The 8,773-nt window shown below is 40.5% G+C and overlaps 1 pseudogene; it reads left to right on the top strand.

Moving 5' to 3' along the window:
* Positions 1-2,176: 2,176 nt before the first annotated feature.
* Positions 2,177-2,975, top strand: LOC108256959 (uncharacterized; annotated as a pseudogene).
* Positions 2,976-8,773: the final 5,798 nt, after the last annotated feature.

Genomic DNA, 8,773 nt, shown 5'->3' with positions numbered 1-8,773 from the left:
TAGATATCCTGTGAAGTAAACGACTATACACTTAGTAGAATCTTATACAGTTACCCAGGTCATGCACTTTTTAGACGGTCCCTTACTGACTCCATTACAATAAAGCGCTGATGACCTGCGTTTCCCAGAGATTGGCTTCCGCGGGCTTTAACGGGAGAAAATTAGAAAATATAATTCTGTTGTATTGGTTCTATGTCCACTCAATACACATCATTAAGACAATACACATTATGTCATTTTTTTGTGCTTATTTCTTGAGAAATAGAAGAGACAAGCTCGAATGTGCAGCCAATGTCCAATATAAACCCAATTTTAAGGCGGTGCGCGGGGATTACAATCTGAGGGCACGGTTTAAACATGGCTGTTTGTCGTTGTTTTTTTCTTACCGGACACTATGAGTCTCCGTAGGGCTCCGTATAGGGCTGTTATGGCGCAGATAAAAATGGCCCTTAAATGCTTCGTATTTGGAAAAGGACTGCTTGCAACCGACTGCAACATATTTGGAAAATGGTTCGTTGCGATTCAGTCTGCAGTACAGCACATGTTCCCTCACACCTTGCACTGTTAAACTACAAAAGCAGCAAGTGTACATTTTAATATATATTCAAAATTTACTCACACTGAACGCAACCAATAACCAATACAAGATATCGTTTAAACAAGAAGTTCGCCTCGCCTCGCTACACCATGACAAACTGCTAAACTGTAGCGTTACAAACGTTTCAAAAGAAAAAAAGTCAGAGCGAATTCGCTGATTTCCAATGTGTAAGCTTACATATTAAAAGGATAAAAACGTTCTCTCTATACAGCCAACAGGTCCGTGTAATATGAGTTACTATGATATTAAGATAAATGTTATACTACGAAAAAAAAAAATAAATGGTTTACAACACAAAAGCTGTATTCAAATTACTGAACTTGAACTTTACAAAATGTGTTTATTTGTGCTCACCAGACAGATTTGGTGTGAAATGTTTTTTTTGTTTGTGTTGTTTTGTTTTTCTCTCTCTCTCTCTCTCTCTCTTTTCTTTTCCCCTCAGCTCGGCGTGGTCTGTGCGTTGCTTGTTTGTTTGTTCTAGAAAAGTCGCCAGATCAAGAGTAAGGCGCCAGCGCACGTGACGCAACGTCTTAAGCGCTGATTGGACACAAAAGGCAATAACTTTAAAACATAAAATGCTCGTTAAAAATATGCTTTCTTTGTATTATGCCGTGTCGGGCACATATTGGACAACTGAAAAGCCAATAAAAAATAAAATAAGGACTGAGCTACAAAACATAATTTATGCTTTTTAACATATTATTTTATTAATATAATGCAATTCCATATACATGCAATACGATGCATATAGCCAATAAAATAAAGACTAGACTTTAAAACATGTCACAGATTGCATTTTATATCAATTTAATAATAATTCCATAATACTGCATTAGTTTTTATTTGTAAAGTCTTTGGAGTCATCACTTATAATAATAAATCATTACTTATAATCATGAACACTCTTCAAGTTAAGTCCTTTCTGAATCTAAAGGAGTCATTGAAATCTAAATGATCATGTAATTAATGGGAGAGACCAGGACAAGCCTAAATTGGTTTATTTTCATAGAGGTACACATATTCTTGTTGACCGTCTTGTTGTGATTTATTGTTAAAAAAAAAAACAAGGAGAAAAAAACAGTTCAGAGAGCATGCATCTGTAGTAAACACAGTGATTTACTGTTATTGTACTTTACTGTTGTTTTAAGGGTTTCTATTGTAAAATAGTGCAGTTTTTACAAAGCAATAATGCAAAAAGGATAAAATTTTCTTGTATTTACATTAACAGTATATAAATACTGTTAATGTAAATAAATACATTAACATGTGAATAAATGAGTATTCCTGAGAAAAAATGGTTACGGTACACTTAGCACTTCCTAAGACACTGTTTTTGTTCCCTAAGGTACGGGTTAAATGTGTCCTCAAGGATTGACTATTGTGAAACGGCAAAATAACTGCCTTTATATTCTATTTTTTTTACCCCCTGCACATCCAAAACCTGTGCCATAAAAGAGTTGTAGCTTGGCTTTTAAAAGAATTTATTTACACTGCTAATTTGCAGTGTAAATAACCCTTGTTTTTCTTTTGGTACGGCAAATCTTTCCTTTAACATGATTGTCTTGCTTTTTACAGGGTGTGATGGTTGGTATGGGACAGAAGGACTGCTATGTTGGTGACAAGGCTCAGAGCAAAGAGGTATCCTGACCCTGAAGTACCCCATTGAGCACGGTATTGTCAACAACTGGGATGACATGAAGATCTGGCATCATAACTTCTACAGCAAGCTGCGTGTTGCCCTTGAGGAGCACCCCATCCTGCTTACTGACGCTTTCCTGAACCCCAAAGCCAACAGAGAAAAGATGACCCAGGTTGGGTTAACGTTTGAAACTACTTGAATCTGCCTTTCGGTTGACCGTTTAAAACCTATTACTTTTCTCCTTAAGTTCATCACTTCTTTCACTTTCTCCAGGCTTTATCTCCTCTGAACTCCTGAGTTTCTCATCTGTTTGAACCAGAAGGTTATTTCATGCTTCTCACTCTCCAATTCTGACTTGTCTTTATTCTAACTACCGCATGGCCCATAGTGACAACCTAATAGAACAAAACGGGGATTAAACCTTCCTTTTCTCATTCCAGATCACGTCCAAGACCTTCAACACCCCAGCCATGTACGTTGCCATCCAGGCTGTGCTGTCCCTGTACGCCTCCGGTTGCACACCACTGGTATTGTGATGACTCTGGTGATGGTGTGACCCACACTGTGCCCATCTACGAAGGTTATGCCCTTCCCCATGCCATCCTCAGTGGACTGGACCTGGCTGGCCGTGACCTGACTGACTACCTCATAAAGATCCTGACCGAGAGAGGCCACGGCTTCACTACCACAGCCAGGAGAGAAATTGTCCGTGACATCAAGGAGAAGCTCTGCAAGTAAGTCTGCAGGTTAAACTGTAGCTGTGTTATGTTAAATGACACTTACAATGTGTGAAAAATACACTCTTTCATCTTCTCAGCATTGTTTAATGATAAATGTCTGGAGTTTTTCAGCATAGGAGTGCAGCTTGGTGTCAATTAGAAACCTTATGTCTCAATTATTTCAGCATTTAGATTTTTGTGATCACCTTGCACGCACATGCACACGCACACATACCTGCATTGTTGCAGGTTTGCCAGAATTGTTATTATATATTATATTGTTTTATAAACACAATACAATCTTCAATTCAATCCCAAGATTTGCATTTGTTCATTATGTGAAAAGTCCTTAAAAATATTATTTAAATAATGTCACACCAAGGACTTTTTACTGCTGCACATGATATAATTGAAAGAACAAGTTGAAACCACTCACTTTGAAAATATCCATTTCGAACCCCAACAGGACCTGGACATTTTTTTTAGGATACTTGGCATCCTGGACTCAAATATCAACAGATATTAAATGAAAACCTGACTGTCTCTGCCGGAAAGCCTAAAATGGGCCGTGGTTGGACCTTCCAGCAGGACTATGATCCAAAACATACATCAAAATCAATACAAAAAATAGTTTACTGGCCACAAACGCATCCCAGTCCCCTGACTTGAAACTCATAGAAAACCTGGGGGGTGAACTGAAGAGGAGAGTCCACCAGCGTGGACCTCAAAATGTGAAGGATCTGGAGAGATTCTGTATGGAGGAATGGTCTCAGGTCCCTTGCCATGTATTCTCCAACCTCATCAGGCATTATAGAAGACTCAGAGCTGTTGGCAAAGGGAGGTAGCACAAAGTATTGACTAAAAGCATGCCAATATTTGTTGCACATCAATATTTAACAAATATATTTCTTTTGTTTTCCATCCATGAGAGCAGAGTGTTTTTGTGAATTTTTTTTAAACAAAAGATCAAAAGGTCAAACAAAGACAATTTTTCAAAGTCATAGACATCACGTTTCTTCATTCAGAAGTTTGATGTGAACATTAATTGAAGCTCTTGACTTGTATCTGCATGATTTTCTTGCATTGCCTTGCTGCCACACCAGTTGACTGATTAGATGCTTGCATGAATGTGCAGGTGTACAGGTCCGTAATAAAGTTGATGGTGAGTACATCACATTTTATCACATTACATTTAACAATCCACTAAATGTAGACTACAACAAAAACACTACTGCAATGGGACTATACATTTATATATATATATATATTATATATATATATATATATAATATATATATATATATTATATATATATATATGGTGTGTGTGTGTGTGTGTGTGTATATATATATGTGTGTATATATATATATATAATATATAATATATATATAGTATATATATATATATATATATATATCTGTTTGTGCTACTGATAAATTGTCAAGCATTATGTGGATAGAAAAAACACAAATCCAGAAGCGACATATTACTATAATCATATTGCGTTGGGATTTAAATTTAAATAACAGTGAGTCATATTGAAATAGCTTTTATACGCAGTCTTGTACAATGGACAATACTATGCAAGGGCAATTGTCACATTGTTATATTTATAAATAATCCACAGATCTTTAATTGGGAGTGTTAAATGTATGGTATGTCCCATGAAATGAAATATGATGCTGGAGGTACTATAAAGAAGGGACTCTTTTTATGTAAAGAATGTTTGGAACATGTTTGGCAGAAACTCTATCATGGGTTTCTCATGCAATATAATGTCAACAGTGTATATTTTGAAATAACAGGAATATATAATGAAGTCCTGCTAAATATGCTGTACATGCTTTGTGCACTACAAGTTTCAGATATAAGTATACAATGATTGGTTACCACAAGAAACGGTGAAATGCAATGGTTGGTTGTTTATGTAATACATACTGCTATCTGTGCAGGACCAGTGGAACCCCGGGTCTGCAGAATACGTATGAGTCTGACAATGGAACCCTTGGAACAGGACTCTCTACAAAATATACAAGATTTCTTACCTCCAAATGTGAATTCAAACCTCAACATACAACTGGGATTCTCAGTTTAATTAAAATAATTCTGAGTAATGGTCATTTAATCAGAGCAGCCTCTGTTTTCGTCTTGTGAGCTTGTTTTGCAGTAAATACTTCCCTTGTGGAGCTCACATGCAACTATTGAAAAACGTAACATATCTCATCCAGTAAAACAAAAGCGGGGGGAAAAAAAAGCCTATTGCATGATGTCAAACATATCTATAGCTTGTAACATATGATGGCAACTCTTTACAAAGAAAAGGAGAAATCTGATAAACATAGATTACTGATGAACATAGATTACACAGCTTTGTATCAAAGTTACTTTTCCATTCTCTTTTACACAAATGGGCCTTCTAAGTTTGGAACAACTTTGATGTGGACATGGGCCACCATCCTGGGGTTCAGATTGTCTAGCTCCACACTCCCAAACATGCTAGAGGAAATAAAGGCACAAAAAAACAGGAGCACTTTCATTACAGTCTGAACTGTAAAATGTTAGCTGCTACAATAGTTTATGTAGAATTTATATAAAAAGTCAACACACACCTGTTATAATAGCAGGTCTTTGTGATGTAAGAAAATGGAAACAAGATAAAATCATGTCAGAAGTTTTTTAAGTTAAAGATTTAAAATTAAGTGGAAAATGTCTGTAATGTTGTAACCCTGTTCCCTGACAAGGGAACAAGACGTTGTGTGAATGCCAATGCTGTGGGAAGCGCCTTCGTGCGTGACCGGTATCTGACGCTTGTAACATGATTCCTATTTATAGGCCTTCCATGATCAGGTGACATGGCAATTAAGCGCATCAAGTGATATAAAACACACCTGTGAATGGCGCCGTCAGCCTCTATCTGAAGTGAGACGCAATTCACAGACATGCCCACCAGGAGTTTCCAGGTGCCTGTTCTGCCTTGTATTTGTACCTCGGCCGTGGGGACCTTCCGTGCATCTCCATGTACACAGTTCACCGTGATGGTTCCGTTCCTGCTGACCTTTTTTGGCAGGATAGTCGGTCTGGTCAGGGTCTGAGTCCAACAGGGCTGTGACTGGGTTTTCCTCTACCCATACTGTCAGGGTGGGCATTCTTGGTGGGTCCGGTGTGTGGAGGGCACACCTTGCCAGAGAGGGCTTCTGGGCTTTTTTTGGCATCCCAGGTTGGCTTTGTTGGCATGGCCTCGTCCCTGGGTGTCCTGTAGCTGGGGCGACTTCGGCGCTCCTTCTCTCTCACCATAGTTCTGCATTTGGGCTGGCCTGGTGGGAACCTTCTAGGAGGGCTGCGGGTTCGTCGTCCTCCCTGCTGAGTTCCACTGTGGCCATGGCTCATTCTAGGGTAGTTATTAGCTCTTTGGGATTTTCGGGAGCCTGCAAACCCACAGCCGGGCGTTCTGTGGGTGGCAGAGTTCTCAGGAAACGGTCCATGGCCACCTTCTCTGCAACCTCGGTGGCAGTCTATTGGTTTGGTTGGAGCCACCGCTTGGTGATGTTTAGGAGGGTGTCCAACAGTCCACGTGGATTGACTCCGGGCCTGTAGCTACATTGGTGGAATTCTGCCACCACCTGGTTGGGTGTTCACCCCACACACAATGCCAGAATCTCCCTTTTTACCTCCCCGTAGTCCGCTGCTCCCTTCGGTGAGAGCATGTAGTATGCTGTGCACGCTTCTCCCAAGAGTAGCAGACTGAAGATGCGCAGCCACTCTTCGACGATCCAGTCTCATAGCGGGTGACCCGTTCAAAGGCTCCAAGTAGGCCTCGATGTGGTCCTCCTGGGTCAGGCGAGGAAGGAGGCACTGGGCTTCTCGGATGGGGTCAGGGAGAGGTGTGGCGGCCGCAGGGGTCGTTGTCTTTTGTGCCAGGAGCTCTCTGGTTGTGACCTGTAAGCTCTGGGTGAGCTGCTGCGTTACACGCTGCTGTTGGATATTAGTCTCCAACAATTGCTGCATCACATTTTTTTTTTTTTTTTTTTTTTTATTAGGTGGGTGGGTCTGTGCTCATGCCAGCATGCTCCACAGTGTAGCAAGCCTAGACAGCGGTGAGCTAAAGCACAGACACACAGGAGGCCGTTTTAAGTGACAAACGTGAAGAGTTTTATTTTAACTTCTGTGAGCGTGTGGGTGGAAAGGAGGTGCAGTGGCGTGAAGTGCTCAGCCGTTCACACCTTTGCCTCTGCCCAGAGAAGAATGAGTTGCGCCTGCCTGAACAGTGGGCACAAACATAGTCCTACCACTGAACCTAACCCTAACCCTTGAACCCTATGCCTGACCCTAACCCTAACCCAACCCCCAACCCTAAACCTACCTTTGAACCGGATCGTTGGCCCCAACCCTAACCATAAGCTTGGAACTCGATCGCGGGACCCTAACCCCACTCTAACCCGAAACTTTGAACCCCATGCCTGACCCAACCCGAACCCTAAACCAAACCTTTGAACCCCATCGCTGACCCTAACCCCAACCCTAACCATAACCTTGGAACCCCATCACTGACCCTAACCCTAACCATAACCTTTGAACCCTATGCCTGACCCAAACCCAAACCCTAAACCAACCGTTTGAACCCCATCGCTGACCCTAACCCCAACCCTACCCTAACCTTTGAACCCCATGCCTGACCCCAACCCTAAGCCTAACCATCTGCCCATTTTTAAACTTCATTCCTTAGCCTAAGCCTCACCCTAACCCTGAATAGTCCGATTTTTTATCAGAAAAGGATAGACACATAGGCCACTAAAAACAAAATAATCCATTTTTTGATAAATACACAGTTCATTCCTCATACACAAAGACAGAATAAAACCCTGAGAGTATTACAGATGACAAAGAGAAGGAAGATTGAGATGTGCCAGTGCACATTTAACCTGAATCAGGAGGCTTTAATTAAGAAATAAACAATACAAAAACCTAACCCCCTAACCCTACCGCTAACCCAAACCCCAACCCTTATCGGCCATGCCTCATGTCAGCAAAAAAACTCAATGACTGACTATCTGTTTCTTATAATCATTCTGCTCAAGAACAACTAGTATAATCATAAATAATCCGGTTATGGGAAATTTAATTGTAATAATTTGCATTAGGGACAAGAAAAAACACACATGAGAGAATACGTTTATGCCAACCAAAAAATCCCTTTGAAAAAACAACCAGTAAAATAATCATCTCAAAATTTAATAATAATTATTTACTAATTACTATTATGTTAAACAGAACACACCAAAAAGCCCTACAATTAGGCAGCTAATCTTTTGATTGGCTCTCAGCTGCCTTTTTCAAACCAGAAGAATGGGAAAGGCTCCCATTGGCTCATTTGAATCTAGCCCCGCCCCATCACGGAGTTTGGTAAAAGAAAGTTAAAAAAAAAAAAGAAAAAAAGCACTTCCACAAAGCTCTGAAGGACAGCTGTCCTCTGATTGGCTGGGAGCTAATTTCTTTTAAGCCCAAGAGAGGAGAAAAACGTCCATTGGCCCGTTCTAATGTGGTCCCCCCCCGTCCCCCCCCCCCCCCCCCCCCCCCACCCTTATAAAGGGAAGGATTGAAGCGGCAGAATCCCATTCATTGCTTCCAGTTCTGAGAGAGAAAGTCTTCAACAACTATTTGCACTTAGAAATCTGCCTCTTTGATCCTCCATTCCCTCATTTGCTTTATTCTTTAAATTTTATTCATTTTGAACATTTTCTTTTCTCCTTCCCCCCCTTTTTTTCTCCTTTTTTTCTTTTTTGAAATAACAGAACAAGCCTGCCTGAAAAAGGTTCTGAG

This window comes from Ictalurus punctatus, unplaced genomic scaffold, assembly GCF_001660625.3.
Source record: "Ictalurus punctatus breed USDA103 unplaced genomic scaffold, Coco_2.0 tig00163720, whole genome shotgun sequence".
Taxonomy (NCBI): Eukaryota; Metazoa; Chordata; class Actinopteri; order Siluriformes; family Ictaluridae; genus Ictalurus; species Ictalurus punctatus.
Note: the sequence above shows the minus strand (reverse complement) of the source record. Positions and strands in the feature narration are given on the sequence as shown.